This window comes from Peromyscus leucopus, chromosome 8a (assembly GCF_004664715.2).
Source record: "Peromyscus leucopus breed LL Stock chromosome 8a, UCI_PerLeu_2.1, whole genome shotgun sequence".
NCBI classification, from domain to species: Eukaryota; Metazoa; Chordata; class Mammalia; order Rodentia; family Cricetidae; genus Peromyscus; species Peromyscus leucopus.
Genome location: NC_051085.1, coordinates 22137472 through 22164413, shown reverse-complemented (window position 1 = coordinate 22164413; position 26942 = coordinate 22137472). Strand labels below are relative to the sequence as shown.

Here is a 26942-nt window from a genome sequence, read left to right as displayed (position 1 = left end):
TGTGTGTGTGTGTGTGTGTGTGTGTGTGTGTGTGTGTGTGTGTGTGTGTGTTATAAAATAATAATTTAAGAGGAATTTGAGAAGGAGTGCTGGTATATGGGAGCAGGAGCAGTTGGCGGGGAAGAGGGAGAAATATACATGATACAAATACAGTATGCATGAGATAAATTCTCGAAAATGTGTAAAATAAAACACTAAAAAGATTTCAAGAGCTCATATAGTTAATTTACTTTACCATATCCATGACAGGTGGAAATTCATATTAACAAATCCATCATTGCCAATTACTATCTTAGTGTTGAGTAGCACTATAGAACTATCATTATTCTACTGACAAGATTCACTGGCTGAGTACAGGTTTGGGTTATCTGTGAAAATGCACATCTTATGATACTCATTAATATGTTAGAAGAAATATTAGATTCTTTTTGATGATATTGTCTGCAAATTGTACTTACTTCCACACCTCTAATAACGTATTCTTTCTTAAACCATACCTAAGTGTGTTTCCATTTTTTATTCCGTGAGCACTGCTGACTGGACTATCTGTGAAAAGGGGAAACTATGAAAATCAAGCAGAACTCCAGATAGGATCTGATGACCCGTCTGAAGTTAGAGAAATGTAGCTTCTATTCATGAATCACCGAGTTTATACATCTATGTGAAATATATAGTTCTTTTTGGGGGAATATAATTATTTTTCTTCATGAGTTTTAAAGACAAACAGCAAATTCATTATATGATAATGTTGCATTGCAAGCATCTTTTGTGGTATGATGTTAGGAGGGAACAAAAATCAATGGCCCCAAAATAAAATGGAAAGTAAATATGAATCCACTAGGGCCCTACAAATAATATAGCTGGCTTTTCTTTCAATGAATATAGATAAGTGTTTTTGTGTGGAGGAACCTAGAATAATCATGATAAAATTATTTTACAGAAAACTGTGCCTGCGCTGAAAAGTTCCATTATTTTGGCTGATTTTTCCCCATTTCTCATTTCATTGATGTAATCAAGTGATATTTTTATTTTTACATAACATCATAGCTGGGTTAAATACTATTTTTTCACCATCACTGACTCTGACTTTTCTTCACGGCTAACAGATTTATAAACTATAAGCAATTTGAATCACCTATGCTTTTTTTAAACTATGAGGAGGTAAGAAAATGGTGAAATACAAACAGATAACAAACTGTTAGTTGAGAGAAAAAACTTTATTTGGATCAGATGAGCTTAAATGAAATTATACTTTACAAATTTTCAATTGTATATGCAATACTAAAATGTGAAGAACGTGTTGATAATTTGATGTCTATCTAAAAATATTTTTGGAATCTTGAGAGTATTAAGTGGAAATACCTCTTTTTCATTCCATTGTGAAGAATTTATTTTTGACACCAAGATCTCATTGTTATTACAAAACTGAGAGTTGAAATTATATCATTCATAAATTGATTTATTAGGTGGCAATGTTTTATAGATTACTAATGTTCAAAATAATACATTTAATTGTAAATTCTTGGCTATCAAGTATTTATACTTACATGTACACTGAAGAATTCAACTTTCAAATGAACATAAAGGACAATTATAATGGACTTTGATTTGGACATTTAAACATGCCTTTCTAAGCACCAGTCAAGGACTGCCTTCCTTTCTACATCTGGGGTTTTAGATAGGCCCCCGGAGGGATATACGCAAGGAACCAACCCTAGAAAGGTGGGATCCCATAAATCATGCTAAGGAAATTGGTGGAATAATTAATTTTTATACTAGGGTCCTGGCTAAGGATTATTTTGTCAAAACGTACTGAACAGCTATTTCCCTTGCTATTTCAGTTTCTTACTCCAAGGTAGGACAGAAAAAAGTGAACCAACATCTTAATGAGTTTGAATAAAAGAATGTTAAAAAACAAGGGGGTGAGTTTATGAGAAATATTGAATATGAGGTCTTTTCTATCAAATATTATAAAACACACTTAGGTCAAGAAATTCTAATCTTTTCATCTCTCCCTCCTAGTTAGGCATTTATACCATGTTTTAATCCTTCCACTTGGCAAATCTTTTTCTTGTGTAAAGGCTTCCTGCTGTATTCCAGGAATGAGATGGCCTGGCGTAGTGTTCCTTTCCCCTTGGAACAGTGACCCCTCTCCCCTTCTGCCTCAATTTCCAGTGTGTCAGTTCTTTTGAGACTAGCCAATACAATAAGATGAAGAGGTTGGACCCAAGCCAATGGGGAAAAGACATAGTTACCACCTGAGTTAGAATAAAAACCAAGTGCATTCCTGCCTCTGTGTGTGTGTTTGCCCTTTTGAGAACACTCTCTTAATCAAGAATAAAGTTCTGTCTTCCTAGTCATTAAAACAAACAAACAACAAACAAGAAAACTAGAAGTTTCATACTTTAACAATGAGAAAATAAAAAAAGAAAACATAAACACACACAATCATGAATGCACACACACTCTATATATTCATCCAAGATGTTCCACATCTTGTAGTAGGATAAAATAAAAAGAAAACTAGGTCAGTAATTTATAATATTAATACTTGTAGTCTTCCAACTGTCTGGCTGAGTGTATTAGGAATTCTATTATAATTTGAGAGATGTGATATGAGGATAAATATTAAAAGAAGAAAATAATAAAACTATGTGTTGTTGGTTTTTTTTTTTTTTAGCTCTTTTTTTGGAGCCTGCCACCCAGTTCCCAAATAAATCACACAAAGAGGCTTATTCTTAATTATAAATGCTTAGCCTTAGCTTGGCTTGTTTCTTGTCAGCTTTCCTTAACTTTATCCCATCCACTTTTTGCCTCTGGACTTTTTCCATTCTCTTGCTTCTGTAAATCTCACTCTTACTCCATTGCTTGCTGTGTAGCTGAGTGGCTGACCTCTGTAGTCCTCTTCTTTCTCTGGCACCTTCTTTTTTTCCTCTCCTTCTATTTATTCTCTCTGCCTGCCAGCCCTGCCTATTTTTCTCTCCTGCCTCACTATTGTCATTAATCTCTTTATTAGATCATCAGGTGTTTTAGACAGGCACAGTAACATAGCTTCACAGAGTTAAACAAATGCAACATGAACAAAAATATTACACCTTAAAATAATATTCTACAACAACCTTGCAATGGATAGTTGGAAATATCTTTGTTTCTTCCCTTTCAAAGATACAAATCTTCTCTTCAGTTACAGTCAGAAAATCCAAAATTAGCATTGCAAGCTAAAGATTCAGTCTGGAGAGTATCATTTACTGATTGCATTCATTTAAAATCAAATTTACTCAATTTTAATTACTTCAGTCATTGACTATACGGGCTTAAAAAAATCAAACAAATCAAGTAAAACATTTTAACCAAAATGAAACCACTATAGGGCAAGTCTTGTCCTTATGGACAATTTACAGTTCAAATCTAATTAGTATGTCTTGATACGATCTACACTTGAGCATTTGCTTACATAAGTATTCCAAACTATTATGACTTTGTCAGCACGTCTTGTATTATATTGAACATCCCCAGTGGAACTCCTAAATATTTACACAGTAGACATTTGACACTTAAGCTTGTGTATATGTGTAACATACCTGTAAAATTTTCTTGAAATTTAGAGGTGTACACAGTATCTAAATATAGATGAAATTATCCTAGCCCCACAATACTCAGTCTTCTTTTGCATTAATTTGTGAACATCCTCTAAGTTGAAAGATGACCTGGTTACTTTTGAATACATGGTTTTCTCATGTTTCTATTTGGGGGCATGTTTAGAATGACACTTGCTTCTCAGTCACTGTTACTTATAAAATGTTGGCCAGTGATAATTGAAAGGCATTCTGGGCTCCCACTGGTGCCCCTTATTCACCTCTAAGGTTGCTTGCTGATTCTTGCTCAGATAATATATATCTCATGTAGTTCTTTCCCAAAATGTGACAATATAAAGCACAAAGGCATTGAAGACATTTTGAATTATACTGTATTAAAATATTGAAAATACACCTTAGAGAGAGATGTTGTTTGAAATATAAGTCACCATTAAAATACTCCCCTGTGCTTTATATTAATACTACATCTCTTGTCTGAATCTGTGAAATTTTAAGTGGGCCTAACCTAAATGTGAAATTATTCACTAAGAATTATTTAACTGCTTCTGTAGTTGCCTTTGAATATGGTGGAGCATACTATGTTACTATTTTCACTTACTTAGGATGCTACTTAATTAATTATTTCTAATGATTTCATGGTTTAATGAAACTCTAGTTTAGGAATAAACATTATCAAATGTTTTTGAGATCAACTGTCTCTCTTTTCTTTTTTGCATGTCATCAGAGTAGGTAAGGACTGAGACTGTTATTTTAAATTCTTACCACTATTTCTGGTTACAGTACATTTGAAAAAGTCATAAGTATTTGCTTTAAAATTTAACCCATAGTTAAGACTGTGTGCCTAAGAAACCTGTTCTTGCTTTGAATACTCAGTGTTTCTGTAATCCAAGACAGTGAGTAGAAATTTTAACAATACCTTCAAATATCTCAGAAATATGTAGCTTCCTATTCATTGACTTTATTATTTCCTGGCTCTATGCTCGGTAAGTATGACCAAAGCTATAGGCAAATAGAGAGCTTAAATTAATTTGCCATGAGAGGCAATAGTGACTCATTGTTAACCAGTTAAACTCTAAGTATAGATTGTATAGGATAGATATACAACAAGTAGTCAAAATCACCTTTCAAATATAGGGAAGGCATTTGTGTTTGGTTATTAAAGGAGACGGATAACTTTTTCTCAGTGTTGGTCATTCTGTGACTGTAAAGTCATTTAGATGGGCTTTATATTTTCCATTTTCTCAGTAAGGTTTGCTGATGAAGTCTTTAAAAGGCCATGCCATGATTAACCCTCTCTGTGCATATAAGATTTGAACAGATATATAAAATATAAATATAAAATTTCCCTTTATTAGCAATGATAATTTAATTAAAATGGCTAAGCCCATAAGTAAACTTAAGGATCAATGATTCAATACCTTTGTTGCTTATTGTATTTTATTTTCCAGACAAAGGAATTGAAGCCAAATGTGGCAAATGATATACACAATCCCATTCAATCCACAAATAACAGAGCATGAAATTGAACGGAGTGCTCAGTGAGATTTGATGGGCATAGCATTGCAATGGAAACTGAAAGAGGATTCAAGACTCAAAGACTACTGGGGAGATCATACATAATGCATTACATCACTGCACACATATGGCTGAATTTAATCTAGTGTAGACAGCCACCAAACCACTTGAAAGAATGATGATACTTCACAGAACAGGATGGAAATAGAGGGTCATCGTGTTAATATGTGGCACGGGGTGAGGAGTGGAGTGAAGGAGTTTCTGCTACACCTCTACAAACTCACTGGCATCTAAAAGGCCACATTCCTGGAGAGCTTCCCAGTTACTATCCCTGCAGAGATAGGAAGCAATTAGGCAGAAGTCAAACCAAAGCATTGAAGGCAGTGAAGATCCTATGATCTGCATTAGAATAGTCTCTAGGCCACCAATGCTCTGTTCAGTTGCTGCACTGTCCATTGCCTTCTGCACAGGAAAAAAGATTTGCAACTGTATTTAATGCATTAGCAGAGAATCCCTTCTTTGTTATGTTTAGACTTTTATGTCTTATCCTAGACCGCTCTTTCCCAAATTTTTAATACATAGCTACTGTTAATCATTGCATCTTTGAGTAAATAAATGTGATTTGAATATTACACAAGGGGCAGAAGTACCACAACATTGTATATTACCCCAATGGTCTGTATACATTTATGTTTCATTGTGTCATATGGAACAAGTTTATTTTTGATTTTCAGTCAATATTTACTTCAGATATTATTATATGACTGCACCAAGCACAAGATCATAAGATGTTAATCACTGTAGTGCTGCTATATGACTTGGAAACTTAATCTACCATAGTATAGTCATTCTCAATCATAAATGAACAGGAAGACTCACACCTTAAGCATTACTCAAGTGTGTGTCTCACCACGTAGCACACATGGAGTCATGCTGATGTTGATCCTACCTCCCCCATATGACTCCAACTTGTCTTTTATCAAAGGCAGTTGAATGCTGGAGAAGATCAGTAGACTACTGAGGATCTGAGTAAGTGATAGGACCAATCACTTTTAGCCAGTATCCCAGACATAGTATCATTGCCATAGGACATTAGCATTGCCTGTAGAATGGTGAATGCATTCCTTTCCATCCCAGTCAAACCAATACTCAGAGACACTACATACCTCCAGAACTCTATCAAAATACAGTCTGAAGAAAACTGGATGTCTGAACATGCAAGAAACTATAACACTGTTCACTATCTTGAAGAATTTTATTCATAATGTAATGAAAATTGAATATTGCCACTATAGCAAATATACTGCAGGCTCAGAAAGACACATGAGGCAAGAGAAGAGAATGACAAGATGTCTCATTGGTGCAATATTGTGGCATGATTGTCACCGGGGTAACCAACCACACCCTGATTGGATCTGCTCCACAAAGAGAGTGAGAGATTTTGGAGTACCCAGCCTAAATGGGATGTCTTTATTATGTCTCCCCTCAAGGTTCAGAGATCTCTGCAGGAGAAGTAAAAAAAAGCCAGAGGTGGTGGATAACTCCAAGGAATCAGCATCTTCCAGACACAACAGGACTGATGCATATATGACCTCACAGAGTCTCTGACAACCACATAAGACCTGAGCAAGTTCAAACCAGACAAAATGCAGCACTGAGGAGGGCAAAGAGATATATAAAGTTACACCCCAAGAAAGAAGCTATTTGCAATTGATACCTGTTGGGAAAGGAAAAATCAGTTTTCTTCAATGGAGAGTCACTGAGTATGTCAACCACACTTCAGGGCAGACCTCATGCCCAAGAGTAGTTGAACAACACAAAATGGACTACGTGGTTTTTTGTTTTGGTTCATTTTATTTTTGTTTTTGTTTTTGTTTGTTTGTTTTATTTTTAGTGTATTGGGTGTGTACATATTGTGTATGATTTACGCTTTGTTTTGCTTTTTTGGCTTATTGATTTTTGTTTTCAGTTTGTTTTATTTTCTTGTTTCTGTTTTTTTTTTTTTTTTTTAGAGAAAAAGCAATAAAGAGATCATGAAGCTGGATGGGTAGGGAGGTGGGGAGGATCTGGGAAGAGTTGGTGAAGGGGAAATATGATCAAAATATGCTGTATGGGGAAAATATAGGGTACATGTCAATTGTCAACACTTTCCATGATCTGTTGTCTGCTATAATTACAAAGTCATGTATGAAGTGAGCCCAGTATTACTGTGATATAAGATGGAAAATGCATTTGGAAACTGGCTATAAGGAAGATGAGACATAGCAAGTAACATCCAGAAGCAGGTATTCTACACACAAAAGACACACATCACTGTGGCACTAAAGCTTTACTTCATATGAATGAGTGGGAGGGACATTCTTTATGTCAGTTGACAAAAATGATAAAGGCCAGACTGTATTGCCAGTACCACTGCATTTCCTCAAAGGCTGGTCTCTGGTGTGAGTAGTCATTATGTTGGGATTGACAGAGGGTAATTCACAATGAATTATTTACTTACTGTCCCTATCATTCTTTCAACCTGCTAGACATAGATCACATTTCTATATAGCACAGTATCTTGAAGAAATGTACCAGGTAAATGTAGTAAAGGTGACCATATTGGGTCCATTATATTTTGGAGGAGCAAAAAATAATAAATGAACTACCACATTTATCTTGATTAAATTAATACAAATTAAATGGTAGAATATGTTTCCCTGCCTATGCTGAATAAATATCACCATAGTCTGAGAACATATAGTGTTTGACCTGTTCTTACTACAGTATATTGCAAAAGATCATATTATAGAAGGGGCCCACTTTGAGAAAAGGGTTGTAACAACAGACAGGAGGATAATTTGGACCTACCACATACTATCTTTACAGATGCAGTCACACAGATTGACAATACGTGCTTGAAGGTAATATTCCATGTACATGATGCTATAGAGAGTAAGGGTTGTTGTGGTGAGATGTGTAGAATACACCTGTTCCAAATATAAGCCATGAAGTCAGAATGAATCTGCTTGTTACCACTCTATGAAGATGCTTGGGGGACTGTTCTTCCTATTTGTTGATTATGTATTCTATAAATTTCCAGGTCTTAATTCTAAGAAGCATCACTCTTACTAAGAGGCAGACATGAAACCACAAAATATAGGTGTTATTATTTATTCAGAATACTCATCCTAAGGGAGTATTGATTCAATAGTAGTCTGGATCCTGAAGAGCTAAATGATACTGGCTACTATAACAGGTCCAATTGATATTACCCAAATTGTTTTTTTAAAGATTTTATTTATTTATATTTTTAAATTATATGGGTCTGTGTAGGGGAATATGCACCTGAGTACAGGTGCCTCTGCAAACCAGAACAGGGCATTAGATTTTGTAAATAGGCAGTTATGATATGCTCAACATGGGTTCTGGGAATTGAACTCCAGCCCTTTGCAAGGGCAGTAAGGTCTTGTAACAGCTGATCCATTTCTCTAGCCCCACACTGTGCATTTGAATAAGGAATCTTATCTTTCAAATCTAGGTGAACATCTGGGCATTTCCTGGCATTTATTTGCCCAGTTTCAATGGAAAAAAAGAAGTGCAGCAGACCTAACAGGAGCAAAATGTGGAAGCAGAGATTTAGACTTGCAGGTCGAAGGGTGAGATCTACGTGATCTGTTCAGATGGTCGACACACTATAGGGAGAATTGCATTGTGTTTGCCAAGGGACTTTCTTTTGTGGTGGCTCTACATGAATGATTCATCTTATATTCTAAGCAGGGTTTTGATCATTTTAAAAGTAGATACATGAGAATTGGGATCATGGGGCTTTAAAAGAAGTTGAAAAGGCAGAGTCTACCTTAATAGAGTACTGATTATATTTATTCAGGAGAAAAGGCCTGATATTGTAAAGTTTACTTCTGCAAATCCTATAGGGTTGTCCCATTAGGGGAAAAAAAGAGATGTGAGTTCACTGCCATCTGTGTTCAGTAGTCCATGCAAAACCATAGAAAGGTGGAACTGAAGAGAAAGACAATATTTGTGGATTTGAAAGGTGTTTACTAAGGAAATTCAAAGTAGTTTGACTTAAGATGTATACGAGGAGGAAATACTGTTCTTTGCTTTGAATCAGCATCAAGGTGGGTGGTGGTATGATACATTAGCCAGAGAATGCTGAACGCCGTGATAGGTCTCTTTAGAGGGAAATATATATGAGAAAATTAATAACTTTAACTTTAGTGATGTCATGAGCCATTTGAGAAGTCCTGAAAAAAAAAAAAAAAAAAAAAAAAAAAAAGAAGTCACAAACAGACTATGCTAGGGTTAAAAGATACATGTGATGTAAAAGATATAAAAGTTACTTGGGATGGTTTGGAAAATCATCTGAATAGATTGATAAGTGGTAATTCAAACTCCAGATACGGATGAGATCACACAGGACCGTGTAGGAAGAAGGAAGCTCAGGGGGAAAGTTGTTACTAACTCAAGGATTTAGCAGCTGGGTAATAAAAATACATTTATAGAGGGAGACATTGGAGAAGCATTCACAGAGGGAAACAGATGGCTGTTGCATCCCGAAACAAAGGAAAGAAAAGGCTTCCAGAAGCAGGGGTGGAAATTGGCATTGAATGGAGCTGATACAGCAAGTAGGATAGGATAAAAAAAAATGGTATTATTTATTTGATCGCAGTGAGGCCAGTGGCAATATCAATAAGGGCTGTTTTGAGGAGGAGAGAGACTAGATTCAACAAGAGGACATGCAAAGAAATTTAAAAATGTGGAGGAACGGCCTCAAGTCCAGCTGAGAAAGGCCAGACAGAGACAATGAGCAGGGAAAGGGATTGAGCCCTGAATCTTAGCTTTGTTATAATCGTTTTCATTATCTCTCTCTCTCCTTCTCACAAGAGTATTAGTGCACTCAGAGTCAACAAAAAAACCACCCAAATCTAGAGCTACAGGATGAATAAATAACAGAGCTGAGGAATAATGCAAGGCTCTAAGTTGGTTGGAGTGATTTGATCTTCACACTACAGAAAATAGCAATCACATGAGTATTCTATACTTTCATCTCTAAAGCTAAATGGGTGTGTATGCCAGGAAGATGGTGCGGTGGGTACAGGCACTTGCTGCCGAGCTTGATGATCTAGGCTCTTATCCTGGGACTCATATGGTGAAGGAGAATATTGATTCAGGAGTGACCTCCTCTGACTTCCACAAGCATGTAAAGGCATGCAGGGACACATGTACACACACACACACACACACACACACACACACACACACACACACTAAAAGAGTAACACATTTTTAAAAATATGAGTAGCATTTTAAGGTAAAGACAATAGAGGACATTAAAAATTAAATCCTGGATATTCCTAAAACAAGATCAAATATTGATGCTGCTTCTCAAACTCTTGTTCCCCCCACACACCTTTTAATTTGGTGTTTTTTTTTCTTTTAATGTTTTTGTTTTGATGTAGGGTTTTAATTTTAACTGTTTAATTAATCGTTTAAGAGACAAAGAGCATGAAGTTGGGTGGTTAGGCAGGTGGGAATGATCTAGAGAGAGTTGGGAGAGGGAAAGAATATGATAAAAATCTTGTTCAATAATTTTTACAAAAGGAACCAGAAAGACAAACATCCACTGTTTTATCTCATTGTGGATATTAGTTTTCATCCCTGAGGTGTGTGTGTGTGTGTGTGTGTGTGTGTGTGTGTGTGTGTGTGTGTGTGATTTAGAATATCCACAGAGGTTAGGTAGCTAGTAAAGACTGGGAACAGGGGTGGAGGTCTTCCAAGGAAGGGGAATTAGAAAGGAAGTATTAAATTGTGAGGAATAGGAGGGGCCAGGGTACTAGAGGGACTGTAGGGAGAACTATAGTTAGAGCAAGAACTAACACTAAAGGCCTTTTGTAATACCATGTAACAACCTAACACCGTGGAAACTTCCTAAAGTATATACATATACAAAAGGAGAATGAATAAAATTATCATATTAGTACTCCAATTAGACATCATATGCTACCAAATAAAACCCTCAGTATCATAAATGGGTTACATCTTATTTGAGTTGTAATCAATAAGGTTCCATAAACCTTACATAACATTACAGGCTATTGCCAATGCTAATGGGTTAATCTCCAAAACTTGACAGCATGACCCTCTCTCTGAAGACACCACATACCTTTGCCTTAGAGCATGTAGAAATCTAGCTGGTACTCAAGTGGACACTTTACTCCTACTGTATAGCATTCATAGCATTCATAGTATTTTAATCTACTACAGATGTTACCAGAGAGGAAAAGAAATAATCAGTCTCACCCAGTTATAAACCTTTCAAGCTGTAATAACTACCTGACTGTAAGATATGTTCACTTCTGTGATAGTTGCATGAATGTTGGATGAGTTACCAAGCATTTTTTATTGGCTTGAAGGTGAACTCCGTAAGATATAACTTGTACCTGACACTAATGAGACCAAGAAACCAAAGTTATATAGGTTATGGGTCTAAGGGAAAACTTACTACTATTATTATGCTGGATTACCACACCAAGAAATGACTCCTAGGACATATTTCTGTAACCATAAATAAATGCATCACTTAGTTTCCAGTGGTAAAGCTTCTTCTTACAGTAGATGGAAATGAAAATCAAGACGGAAACCCACAACTGGTCAACATGCAAAGAATAAGAAACTTTGGAATGCTTGGCCCTAAATGGGAAGTCTATATCACACTCTTTCCCTCAAAGCTCAGGGGAATATTTAGAAGAAATAGTGGAAAGATTGTAAGAGTCTGAGATGATGGATGATTTCAAGGAAACAGCACTTTGAAGACACATCAGGACACACACACACACACACACACATATACACATATATATATATATATTTCATAGAGACCGTGACAGCATGTGTAAGACCTGTGCACATTCAAAAATCCCATCACAGAGGAAGGTAGGTGAACTTGAGGTCCCACCACTAGCTAAGAAGCTATTCACAATGAACAGACCCTAGGAGAGGGAAAATCAGTTTTCTTCAACTGACACTGGGTATTTCAACCACACTCTAACAAAAGCCCCATGCTCAGTAGTCAGACAACACACATTTTACTCTATGCATTTTTTTTTTTTTTGGTTTTGGTTTTTCAAGACAGGGTTTCTCTGTGTAATAACTCTGGGTGTCCTGGAACTCTCTCTGTAGACCAGTCTGGCCTCAGTGAGATCTGCCTGCCTCTGCCTCCCCAGTGCTGGGATTAAAGCTGGGCACCACTACCACCCAGTGTATTATTTTATAAAGAGAGAAAAAGAATATGAAGTTGGGTGTTAGGGAGCTGAAGGACATTCTGAGAGGAGAAGCAGGAGGGGAAAGAATATGATCAAACTGTTCTGTATGAAATTCTCAAGGAATAAAGTTATTAATAAAAACAATGGAAAATCAGCAACACAAAATCCCTATAATTCATACCGAGTCTACCCTCACGATTATGCATGAAGTATGTAAGTCTTTCACAGCACAATATATAGCACTTCTTTATTTTATGTTTCTAGATTGAAACTGAAGTTTATAATGAAGAAAACTTATTGTTCATATTTGTATACTCAAAACATCCAGCTCCTGCTCTGTATTATGGGATGAAATAGGGAAAAAGACAGGATATAGAATAAAGAGGAGAAGAATAGGGTGGAAAATAAGTGAGAGAGAGAGAGAGACAGAGACAGAGAGAGAGACAGAGAGAGAGAGAGAGAGAGAGAGAAGAGAGAGAGAGAGAGAGAGAGAGAGAGAGAAAATATGACTTAGAAGAGCTTGCATGAATCTCCAAGGCAGGCATGGCCACTATGCCTACAAGTGAGTGAACTGGGCAATGAGACCAGGAAATGAAACACTTGCAGAAAGACTTGTGGCCATTGTCTATATCTCCTCTCGAGGCATAAGAAAACCCTCTGAAGATGGTTAGCAGAGAAGTAATTTTAGACTAAAATTTAAAAATATATATATTTAAAAAAAAGTCTGAGTGTTATACTGAAAAGGAAGTAGGAAGTGATGAGGCCAAACTGGAGACACAGGAGCCTGCTGGCAGCGTGGGAGGTCTGAGAAGGAAGGGATGGGATTCTGCAAACACCCTGAGGACAAAGGTGAGGGGTGCATTATAGACCTGGACTAGGTTACAGTACAAAGATGCCAAGAGAAACTCCAATCAGGGTCAATCCCATCTTTGGAGAGGGGCTTTATTCAGACAGACTTCTGTTCTCAAATCCTTTGTCTAATGACACATGACCACACACTCAAAGAGTACTTTCATTCTCTCCCACTGTGAGGGCTAGTTTTATGTCAGCTGGACACAGGTAGAGTCATTTTGGAAGAGAGCAGATCATTGAGAAAATGTTCCCATCAAGTTGACTTGTGAGCATCTGTGGTGCATTTTTTTTTTTTTTTTTTTTTTTTTTTTTTTTGTGAATTATGTGGGAGGGCCTGTGTCACTGTGGGTGGTACTGCCTTTGGACTTGTGGTCCTGGCTGCCATAAGAAAGATGGCCAAGAGAGCCACAATGAGCAAACCAGTAAGCAGTACTCCCAATGGCCTCTCTATCAGCTCCTGCCTCTAGGTTCCTGCCTGTTTCTCCAGATTCCTGCCTGTTTGGGTTCCCTTTTTGTTTGTTTGGGTTTTTTGTTTGTTTGTTTGTTTTTTTCTTTTTTTGGTTTTTCGAGACAGGGTTTCTCTGTGTAGCTTTGCGCTTTTCCTGGATCTCGCTCTGTAGACCAGGCTGGTCTTGAACTCACAGAGATCCACCTGCCTCTGCCTCCCAAGTGCTGGGATTAAAGGCGTGCACCACCACCTCCTGGGCTTTGGTTTGTTTTTTGATACAGGGTTTCTGTTAAACAGTCCTGGCTGTCCTGGTACTCACTCTTTAGAACTGTAGCTGGCCTCAAACTCATAGAGATCTGCCTGCCTCTGCCTCCCTCGTGCTGAGATTAAAGCCATGTGCCATCACCACCTGGCCCTAAATTATTGTGGGTTATATTGTTTTTGCAACAATAGAAACTGCATTGATGACACCTATTATTGAGCTAGAACAACACTAATTTTCATCAATTGAAAACATAATGTTCTTTTATTGTAATGCCATTACATGAATGAGGTATGTATGAATTTGGGATGTTATTTTGGTTGGGAAAATCTTTGGTTTTGGTGTTTATTATTTGTGATTTAGAAGGCCATGTTGAAAAAGGCATCTGAACTAATTACTTGGAGAGAGAGAGAGAGAGAGAGAGAGAGAGAGAGAGAGAGAGCGCTCCAGTTTCAACAAATAATATTTTGTCTTAAATGAGTGTGTATAAACTCTAACTCCAAACTCAGCATATTATTTCCATCACTCTACCAAATGAAAGCATTTAAGATAAAATGAGTTTTAGTTGGTGGAGCAGAAAGATAAAATTACATAATTTGAGGGAAAAATAAATGGTTGAGTGTCTGTCAGTTGATTTCTTAGTGACATTTACTTAAAAAGGTCTCTTTTCGCAAACATTTTACATTACTGATTTTGAAATGAAAAATTATGAAGAAGCTATTTATATTTAATTAAGCATTTTCATTTGAGAGTTATATATCTGAAAACTGGATTTCCAAACATCAAACAACACTGGACCTCTCTGGACTAAGGGATTTATATTTTGAGACTTTTTAATATAAAGGATTAGGAAGCCTGTGAAAGGAGCACTTGAGAAAAAAAAATTCATTGCTATTCCATCTCAGTGGCATTACTGAGTGCTTACTCTGAGGAGTGCCAAGAAACTTCTTTAAGGTGTTTCTGCTGACAGCTTTCTGGATACGGACTTTCCAAACCAAGTGAGTTCTAATCTTGGCCCCACCCTTTACTAGTCCAGAGATTCTAAATCTGTGATGCTCCCTTGTATTAAGCTGAGAGGATAAAAACAAAACGATGCCATAGGGTTATTTTGAGAGTCAAAATTGAACACACATCAAGCAAATACAGCCATCCCTGGAGTATTGTAAACATTCTGCAAACCAGACAGCTGTTGAGAACACCATCAGTATTTCCTTTGGTTTCTCCCCTAATAGCACAATTTTACAAAGTGCAGGACTCCCTAGGCTAGCAAAGAGAACCTGGAGGACTTCTGTCTAAGCCTCCTAATGCTTTAGAAAGATCTCTATGGTGTGGCCTCAGGCTGTCTTCAGATGGCTCTAAAATGCTGATGGATTCCCAGGCCATGGCTGGATATAGCACTGGCCATTTCTTCTTGTGGGAGTGTGTCCTTGAGGCATGGATACCTAGTCCTTCCTGTCCCAGAGTTCACATGTAAAGTGAAAATCTCAGAGAAAACACCAAAGACAGAAGCAGTTACTTTCCTTTTTTCCTCACTAGTTTATTCTCTCAAAATCCCCGTGGTTTTCATACTTTTGTGTTGCTTTACTTTTATTCTTGGCTTTCTTTATTAACTGGAAAATCACTGTTTATGCTACACAGAAGAGTGTCTGCCTGTAAGATATGATACATATTTTGTTAAATGGGTGAACAAACAAAACTCCAGAGTGAGTAAGGTGAATATTTTAGTTACTGTGCTGTGATAAGATACCCAACACAAGCATATTAAGGAAGAAAGGATGGATTTATTTGGCTCACAGTTAGAGGTATGGTCATCAAGGCAGGGAAGCCAGAGCAGCAGCAGGAGCTTGGAGTGGCTGGTCATATTATGTTCGTAGTCAGGAACAAAAGAGCAATGTTTGCTCATGGCCTTTCTCCTTTTTATTCATCCTAACAGCCCATAAAATGGGGCCACTTACATTTAGTGTTGGGCTTCCCATGTTGATTAACCTATTCTAGAAAATCCCTTTTAAGCATGCCCACAGACCAATGACCAATGTCATTAAAAAAAAAAAATCCCTCATAGATGCTACTTTCCCAGGGGATTCTAGATCTTAACAAGTTGACTGTTAATATTAGGGATCACAGTGGATTATGTCTGACATACTAGTGCTTAGGAAGCTGGGGTAGGTAGGAGGACCCCTAAGAGATCCATCTGCATGTGTGTTATGGAGTAATACTGCTCCACAACAATCAAAACACATTGTCTTAGTGCCAAATTCTTTGCCTATATTTTATATAGCTAAGTCTATGAGCCAACTGACAGTATAATCATATTGTCCTCTGTAAGGACATTGCTCAGGCAACTCAACCTGAAATGCTAGTAGTAAGCAATAATAATGGAACTACTAGAGCCTGCCAATGGCACTGCTTTTGTATGCATAGATCATATTTCTGTTCAGTATTTCACTAGACTGAATACTTAAAAAATTCTTCCTGTGTGCTGGTGTGTGTGTGTGTGTGTGTGTGTGTGTGTGTGTGTGTGTGTGTGTGTGCCAGTCAGCACACATGTGTGCCTTAGTCCCTGCCTTAGTTATGTTTCTGTTGCTTTGATGAGACACAGTGACCAAGATAACTTACAGAATAAAGAACTTCTTTGGAACTTACTCTCTCAGAAGGTTACAGCCCATGATAATCATGGCGGGCAGCATGGCAACAGGAAGGCAGGTATGGTGCTGGGTAGCAGCAAAGAGCTCACAACCTGAGACCCAACCACAAGGCAGAGAGGGACCCTGGGAATGGCATGAGTCTTTTGAAACCCAACACTAGCCTCTAGTGATACATTTTCTCCAACCAGGCCACTTCTCCTGAAACTTCCCAAAGAGTTCCACCAAGTATTCAAACATGTGAATCCAGGATGGACCATTCTCATTCAGACCTCCACAGGCCCATGTTTAGGTCAGAGGACAACCTTTGGGAGCTGCTCTTCCTCTTTCCACATTACTGGAGACTGGGTCTCTTTGACCTTGAGCTTCCAGAGATTCTCCTACCTCTACACTTAATCTTCCTACAAGGCATGCTGGGATTGCAGACCCTCTCACTGTCGTGTAAGCTTTTACATGAATTCTGTAGATCCAAACTCTGGTGCTCAGCCTTGCAGGGCAAGTGTTTTTACCTACAGGGCAGTCTCCACAATCCCGTTTCTACAGATTCTTAAGGTAAGTTAATGTTTCTGAACTTAACGAAGCGGCCTTCCTATGCAGTGCCAATAGAAAAGCAAACAAAACTGTGCAAGTGAAAATGCTCTCCTGATTACATGACCCAAATTTCCTATATTTACAAAACATATACTTGAAATCGTACAGGAATGTTTCCAAATACGAAATAAATACTTAGGCTCCCATTAAATAGCTTGCAAAAATTTTTCTTAGCTCCAAAGAGCAAATGTTAAATATGTTTTCTTTTTTAAAAAAATAACCTAACCCACAGGAAATGTACTAAAGTGTCCCCTCTTGAGTCCCTTGAAAGTGAAACCCAGTGTCTCACTAGAATTTACAGAGCTATGCTTCTACTTCAAAGAAAACCAACAAGAATGATTTTCTGCTTAATCTGATCCCTTTTCGCCTTTTGTTTCCTAAAGAATACAGCCAACGCAATAGATCAAAGTGTGTTTTCTCTGAGCACAGGGGGCTGGAAGGCAGCATGCTCACCACCACTGTGTCAGATGGATAATGACAGGTGTAATGTATAGGGCATCTCTGCAGAGGAGGGACTCTTCCCCTCACCCTATGAGGATGGAAGACATTGAATTAGTGTGCTGCACGCACAGATTGCCAAGAGGAGCATGCCACCAGCTGGAGCAGCAAGAGCGAAGAATCCCAAATGCCTTTGTGGTTTACTAGTGGTCATTTTTCAAAGAGATACACATGGATGGAGCGGAGAGGCTCCAGGCCAATGGACGCAAAGTAATGCAAGGCTTCACAAGCATTTCTGGGAAGACACTTCCATCAAATATTCATGGTAGCTTCTTGTCTGCGTGACTCGAGTTGATGGAATAGTAGTGCCGATTCACCTGGCACCAAATCTCCGACCCCCTTCCCCTACCCCAGCTAGTAAATCTTGCCTGTCAGTTATGGGAGCTGATGGGAAATGATAGCCTTATTGAGCTGCTTCGTGAACTGTAACTCATTTGTTCTCCAGACCCAGAGTGACAGCCCTTGCATTTCTCCCTTCCAGCAAAACTGAGCATAAATCACTTTATCATTTTTTTCCACATGACAGTTTATCAGAATTCTGGAATTCTATATGAAGTCACAGGGGCTGGTGATAGGAAATGAGACAACGTCTCTCCTGAAGCTGAGGAGGACTTCCCCTTTGAAAGGACATTAGCGCTACCACAAAAACACCATAGGAACTGAACTAAGTACCATGTCTTTCTTCTTTGAAAGACAACTTTTCTGCTTTCTCATTTTTTTTAAATCAGGTTTTTTTGGCATGGGAAAGAAGGGGAAGGTGGGGTTATGAAATATAATTATGTGTTCCTTAACAAGCCAAAGATATACAGCCTACCACATGGTCTAATCTAGTTGTCTATGTGTAATGCTCGTATCTCCACAGTGAGGATGTACGGTTTTAGGGGCTGGTACAGTGCCTAGAGAAGGTTTACCCTGAAGCAAATTTGTTAAAGTCATTGCCCATCACCTTCTAGTTTAACTTCCTTCTTCAGCAACAATTTCCAAATATATGTAAGTTGTTGCAATTAGAGATACCCCAGCCAGATTAACTGCAATGCCCTGCCTGCTAATGCCTGGCTGCTTAGAGCCTTCCAGTTTCACAAGATGCTGTGATGATCCAGCAAGCAAAATTACAAAGAAAATGAGCCCTTCAGTAAGCGCATGTACATGGAAAATTGACACCTTTGGGGTGAAGAGAAGGAAGTGGTAGGTTGTCTGTGTGAAGCAGGAAGCCCTCTAGAAAAACTTCTTGGAGGTATGACTGGGTAGTCAATGAGCTAAATCTGGGAAGATGTTTCTAACGGTCCATCAAGTGGGCCAGTTACTGATACAGTGGTCACTGAGACCAACATTCTTGCCGATTTATTTCATCTTCTTTTGAAGCCAAATACAAGTCCCTCTCTAGTGGAGCTCTGAAATTACGGTTTTACCACTAGCTCCATAAAACATTTAGCCTACATAATGTTGAATGGTTTATACTTATACACTGAGGTTGTAAAATATTGCACATCTGGCCAACCTACCTATCGTGTCCTGTACAGTGTGGATTCTAGAAGCCTGGCTGGAACCACGAGAGATTAAATAAAGGACAGTGACAGACAGACCTACAGAAAAGCTGGTGTCAGGTAGCCTACATGCACTCTGATAGAGTATGGACTATGTATGCATTATGTATGGCAGAGTGGAAGGGTCCAGCTAGTCTCATCAGGAAGTCGCTACAGGTAAGCAATTTTAGGCTATAACACCCAGGAAGAAGAAGCTGAAGGTACTAGTTTTTGCCCACCTTGGTCAATTGTTCCCATATACTTGCACTTGCACACACCATCGATATCTACACTTAGACCAGAGGAAGCCTTTGCTATCTCTCTGAGCCTGACACAGGGGACAGACGTTCCCATTTTCACATGAGCTGAAGGCTTCGGCCCTTGACAGGGCTGGCACATGTCACACAATAACATTCATTGAGAACTTTATCTTCTTTTTCCACATTCATGCAAGATTTTCTTGGCTCCTCAAACCAATCTGTGGAAGACCAAAAGTAAACCACTGAAATTTGAAGATCACACTGTGAGCCCTGGAAGGTAGGGCAGCCAAGATTAAGCTCTTCTTTATTGCTCATAATGCAGTCCTGAACTGTTTAATTTGAAAATCTGACCTTTGAAAATCTGACATTCTGACCTTGAATGTGTATCCATATGGATATAGCATAGCTGGTTATGAAACATGCAGTAACTACACTGATATCATGTTTAAGACATGTTCAAAACTGATACTTTCTTACTAGATCTCTTTGGAAGTTTCTTGCTATCTCATTCCCACTAAGGATGTTTGAAGAAGCCATAGAGAACTGTATTATTTTATGTTTACTTAAAAATATATACCTATTATATTTGGGTATGTGTAGATATATATATATATCCATACATATGTAGAGAGAATTGAAACAAAGTTACAACACTTGAGATGATAATATTATTCCAAAGACATAGCATGAATCCTAATTGGTCTTAATAATAAAAACTAGGAGTGAGATACCAGGGTGAAAGCTGGAAGATCACAGAAGCAGAGTAGCCAGCCACTAGTTCTTACCTGAAAGAGGCCAGACAGTGGTGGTACACACCTTTAATGCCAGCACTTGGGAGGAGGAAACAGGAAGTGATATGGCTGGGCCAAGAGAGGAAGTGATAAGGTAGGGTAGAGACAGGAGCTTTGCCCCTTTAGGCTGAGGATTCCACAGAGGTAAGAAGTCTCTCTAGTGGCTGACTCTTTTACTGATCTTTCAGCATTTACCCTGATATCTGGCTCCATGTTTTTATTATTAAGACCAATTAGGATTCATGCTACACCAAGAGTCATAGACTATCTAACAAAAGGCCAGCTCAAGGCAGGAGAAATTTCCTTTGAGTTGCTGCTCATGGAAGTCCAAGAGACCTTCAAACCAGGATAAGCCTTGTGTTTGCCATTACTCATGGTAAATTGCAGAAAACACTGCCTACTTTGACCACAGGACTTGGAAGAATCAAACTGGAACTCACCTAGAAGCCTCTTTCCCTAACAGCTGCCTCTCATAATGTCTCAAGGCTCTAATGAGCCACCATAAGAGAAGAATAATCAGTAGTCTTATCCAGCTGCAAACGCTATGAAACACCACAGTGAACTGCATGGCAAGATATCTCTCATGGTTCAACAGTGGCGTTTATATCTTGGGGCAACCAGCAGCTCAGGAAACATCGTGGAAGAGGGGGTAGAATGATTAGAAAAGCCAGGGGATCAGGGCATCTGCTATGAAATGGTGTGCTTGATGTATGATAAGGAGCTACACGCATGGAATCTTAACAATATGGTCACCCCAAACAGGATCAATACAATAAAGACACCAGCTGGCATTCCAGTGTGAAATCTCACAAGGCCTTATCCCTAGACGAAGAGCTACGGGACAGTGCTAGTTGCTGAGAGAGGGAGAATCAGTCTTCTCCAGGGATGAGTTCCTTTATGGCTTTTCTGAAAACAAGTGGTTAACCATAAACCATATACATATAAATAACAACCATATACATATGGCTTAATTTATACAAACACACACACACACACAAACACAAATGAACACACGCACAAAGGCACACATACATGCATGCATGGCCACATGTATGGATCTCTCTCTCTCTCGCTCTTTCTCTCTCTCTCTCTCTTTATATATATATATATATATATATATATATATATATATATATAGTATTGTATGTGTGTGTGTGTATGTATGTATATGTATATGAGCGTGTGTCAAAAATTGAAAAGAGGTTATGTGAAAAACAACAGGTTTTAATAGAATTTGCATATTTTTAACCAAAAAACTGATTTTAATGTCAACATCAGACATCTGTAATGATATCAATGAACAGTGATTATCTTTTAAAATACTTTAAATAAAATAATCCTGGTGACTTCTTTGACCTTGACAGTTTTGTTTTGATTTTGTACTGGAGCAATGGCAGGTTTGGTCACTTTTCTGAAAAGAGTGAAAAATAAAGCATATGTAGAAAGCCTACACCTGAGAATCTGAAAAGCGATATTACAGCAAATAAATAGAGGAGAAGGACCAGGGGAAAATCAGTTATGCCATCAAATAAGCCCCTTGATGCAAACATTCTTCAGTGTCTGTTTCCTAAGCAACCTTTGCCTGTGATAGAGTGTCAGGAAGAGCAGTTCAATCCCATTGCAATCACATACACTTTATGAAATCTTTCTAGGAATTAGTCTCTCTAAAAATAGGCAATGGAGAAGAAGTTATTATCTCATTCTAATTTATTGCCATTTTCACTCGATAAAGTTCCATTTAAAAGTCTATGGAGGTCATGCATATTAGCAAGACATGAACAAATCTAAAAGCAGGCCTGAATTAGACTGAAAATTCATGACACTAAGGACTTGAAAGCTTGTAAGGAATCAGGTTGGTGTGTGTGTTGTGCATGCATTTGGTCTACACTGTATTTACTCAGATACCTGGATTAGTCTAGCCCCAGGTCTTTATTTCTTACAATACAAGGTGCCAGACATGCAGTGCATATGTCTGAGAAGAACAATGCTCAGCTATCCTGATTGCTCTCCTATGAAAGACTCCAGTGAAGACCACAGCCCTTATCCAGTCCACCACTGTCATGAATACTGATAAAATGTTCACTGTTGGATGCACAAATCTTGAAACTTATTTGCAGTTTGTCTTAAAGGAACTGATGATGGGAATGAATATAATCCTATGTCCACACAAGACTGACTGATTTCACGATGTCAGCGACTTTCCACACAGAGTTTTCTTTACAAAATGACTTGGGTTATTTTCTAGTATGAAAGCATAAGAAGTGTCTTTAGAAAAGATGAACTGACCAATTCTTTGTTTTAACTTCTATCAAAGTAGTATTTCAATAGTTTGATCGTGCTAAAATAATTAAACTTAGTGACTTACATTGTAAGTTTTATCTCACAGGTTTTCAAATTTCTGAAACATTTCTCTTTATTGTGTAGTGTCTTCCTTTGAAATCTTGCATTTTTTTTTCCTCCTGGAATTTTCCCTCACCTCATTTCATCTACCTGAATTTAGCATCCCTTTGACATTTTTATTTCAACCATATTGTTTCTGCCTGGCCCCTGCTGCTGCCTTTTCCCAGTAATGTGCACTTCTTTTCAGGACATCCAAATGATTACATAGCCAGATTCCCTGACAATTCACGATTGGCTCAGGGACATGTGAAGGCCTGGCAGCAAACGCAGCAGTGGCTGCCAAAGACCAATGCTGTGAACAGTGTCACTGCTGCCACAACCAGCTCATTAGAGTCCCTGAAGCACTGGACTTGTTTTCTGTCACTTAGGTCCCAAGGTGTCTCCTTTGTTCATTTATTTATTTAGCCATCCATTCCCCCACATATAAAGAACACCAACTAAAATACAAACTTCACTGCTAGCAACAATGATACAAAGAGAAGTAAAGTGTGACTCCTGTCTTGGACAGATCCCATCTTGAGAGAGCCAAGCACAGGGCTTTGGATGGTTTGCTGTAGCCTGGCCACAGCAGGCACATGTTTAAGATCCTATCCAAGAAGCTATTGTATTAGCCTAGGGAGACTGGAGAAGAAATCTCATACAGTGCAAATGAGATCAGAGAGACCATAATCCCTTTCCCTACACAAGCAGCCTTGCTATTATCTGATGTCTCCATCATGCCCTGGGCCCCTTAAGAAGTTTACAGACATCAACTCATTTCAAACTCAAGTGAGAAACAGTAGCACACTGGTTAGTTAACAAGAACACTATCCAACTACACTTCTGAAGAGCATAAATTCAAATAGAAATATAAGTTCACATGAATAGGCATGAGAAAAAATATCAGGGCTCATGTTCAAGGAGTGTTGAGTAGGTATAGCTAATTCTGCAGCAACATACCACAGGGTTTCTCTGGAGTAAAGGGAGAGGGATATAGAGCCAGGAACTATGAGAACAGGTGGGTAAGGGGCAGAAGACCAAAGCCTTGTATCACATACATTGCCTCCTTTTCCCCTCATAAGACTTGTCTCACTCACATCAGTGCATGCGGACACACATGCGGACTCACAGGTGAACACACCACCAGGCTCCAAGTATTGCTTAAGGTCAAAATTAGTTTGGAAAAGTTAAGAAATCAATCACCTAATCCTAGAAAAGATACATATCTTTTCTATCTATTTCACAAGCAGAACATTCCTCTTGGGCTTAAAAAAGTTTCCTCGGATCTCCTGAGAACGTCATCCTAATGATTGGCTCGCCCTACACGTTGGAGGGTTTTCTAATAGTTTGCCTTCTTTTCTCCCTGCCAGAGCTTTTACTCAGGCTGCCCTCCCTGACAAATAAGAAGCATCAACTTCTAAATTATTTATAACATCCTTTCATATATTTGCAGGAGAGTCCAGGGAGTGATTCAAAGAGAAATGCAGCTGCTTCCAGATCCACTAAATACAAAACCAAGCATGCTTAGTCTGGTCTCTTGGATATGGCATTTCGCTCCTCTGCAATGTTTGTTTTTAATGTGGTTAATAAAGAGTTGTAGAGGGCAGGCACAAATTCCAGTTCCTGCTGGCCATCCAGGAAGGGCTGGTGTACAACTTGTCTGAGGACATTTTCTGTATTGTTAAAAGTATCCTGTACCTAAAAATTGTTACATACTTACTTTATAACATTTAAGAAATAGGACAAGAAATTTTAGAATAAAAGATCCTAAAATACAATAAAATATCTGAGTAACAGCTAGCAACTGAAAAAGTGTTGGATATATTATTTGCACAATTAGAGAAGTATTCTCTTGAGCTAAAGAGGCCTTTAATGCATAGAGTTGAGACAGAAATTCAATGAGAAAAGAGAACATGTCTTTAGTAGGGTTAGGAAAAAAATCTGTGTTTGACATTCTGTTCTCTTGAGATAAACTCCTAAACATGCCATTCTAAATGGATTCTTAAATTGCAAGCATTTATGTGCACCAAATACATACAGTTTTAGATTCAAAATGGATCTCTTCCCATCTTTCTATGAGAATGGGAGAAGAAATAGATTCCAGTGAATCAAAAAAAAAAAGCACAGTCCCTGGTATCAGTAAAGAACATGTATTCTCTTTTTACACGTGAAGCCTTGTTACTAATTCTTAACAATACTGTGCTGTAGGCACTTTTAAGAGAGTTTGCAGATATCAGCTCTTTTAATATTAAAACACATCAATAGCAGGCTGTATAAGTAACATAAAAGCCATCCAAACGAACAGGTCAAGAAACAGAGACAAGGAATTCAACTTCACACAGAGTTAAGTAGCTACTTCTGAAGGCTGTACGGGATATTGTTTATATTTGAAGCATGCAAGCAAGCTTCCACTTGTATATACAAGTTTGTTATAATCACTGTGATTGAGATGATGATGATAATGATGATGATGATGATTTTGAAAACCGTCTATGTTCTGTGCATCAGCTGCTCATTCTTATGTCTGAATGGTATCTGATCATGTAAATCTATAATTATTTATTTACCTATTCACTTACTGATGATAATTTTTGTTATTTTACATATTTGGCTATTATAACAAAACCACTACTAACATTCATGTCTGAATGTTGCATTCATCTCTCCTGGATAAATATTGTAGAATACTGCAATATTGCGTAGGTGAACATTTATTTTTAAAAGTGTTTTCAGAAGAGTTTATAGACATTTGTAGTCCCACCTGTATGGTTGATGGCTTTGAACCCTTAACTTCTTTACTAGTAATTAGGGTGTCAATTTTGTTTTTTCCTTTTAGTCCTTGCTATTATTTGTGCTCCCTTCTGATTGTAATTGCATTTTCCCAATGACAGACTCAGGAGTTTACTTCCCATGCATCTGTTTGTTTGTTTTCACAGTCAGTTTGTTCAAACATTTAATACTTATTTTTTTATATTCTCTATAATTCTCAAGGGGTTTTGTTGTTGTTTGACACATACTCACTATGTAGCCCAGACCGGCCTTGAACTCATAATCCCCTTCTTGGCACATCTTTCTAAAGACTACAATCACAGATGATTTCCATCATTCTGGGTTAACTCTTGAGTTCTCAGAATCCTTATTTACTCTGGATATAGGTCATTTGAAAGACATGTGATTATCAAATATGTTCTCCCATTTTGAACAGAGCATTTTCTTGATTCTAATAGTTTCTGTTGATGAATCAACGTTTTAGTACTAGTCATGTCAAATCTATCAACCCTGCATGTTGTGGGTTATGTTTTTAGTGTCTTAACAAAATATCACTTCCTGATTTAACATGGCAAAGATGTTCTCCCATATTTTCATCTGTAAATTTCTTAGTTTCAGGTTTTGTTTCTAGAGCTACAGCCCATTTTAAAATACTTTATTTTTGTACATTGTATGAGGTACAGAGTGAATGACATTAAGTAGTTGTTTTCCATAAAGATATACAATTATTCCAGTACCAATGTTGAAAAAGCAATCCCTGTAGCACCACTTCCCTCCACTACAGGGTCTCTGCACCACCGAGTCCTTGCAACTTTGAGTTTCAAATCAATGTCTATCTTTAAAAATCTCCTGAGCACACATGCTCAATGTTACTCTTGACTTTGTTATTTTTAATAATCTGCATATATATTCAAACATTAATAAAAAAGAAGTCTCCTGATAATTAAAGCTTCACAATAGTAGTTAATTTCTCAAAGTATAGAATTTTATAGCTTTCGAACCTGTTAAGTTTAATTTGGAAACTCTACATTCCTATATACATTTTATAAGCAGTAGTTTTTTTTATCAATGTGGATAAAAGCCTACTAAAATGGTTACTGGGAATATATTTTAACATATTTTGTGAGATTGATCTTAAGTTCTTAATTATTTCATGTATTTCAGTTATTTGTGAATTCCTCTGTGTGTACATGACATACACTTACATGCATGAGTGTGTGTGTGTGTGTGTGTGTGTGTGTGTGTGTGTGTGTGTGTGTGTGTACATATGTGGAGACCAAAGTAGGACTTTGGATCTTTTTCTCTATGACTGTCCATCACATTGCCTTGAAACAGAGTTCCTAAAACTTGACATTTTAGATGGGCCAGTTGCCCAGCAAAACTTCAGGATCCACCAGTGTGCATGGCACATCAAGTATTTTATTATATGTGAGCTCTGTGTACTTGAACTCAGAACCCTCTCATATGCAAATCCTAGCTTTGAATTTCTTATTTTCTGTGTTTAACGAGTAGGAGATGTGGAGTCCAGGAAACTGGAAAGGAGGCAGTACGAGA

General features: G+C 37.9%; 1 protein-coding gene across 3 annotated transcripts in view; it reads right to left on the bottom strand.

Annotated features, from left to right (window-relative positions):
* Nkain2 (sodium/potassium transporting ATPase interacting 2) overlaps window positions 1-26942 on the bottom strand; it is a 1053517-nt gene that overhangs the window by 409074 nt on the left and 617501 nt on the right. The gene's annotated exons all lie outside the window — the stretch shown is intronic.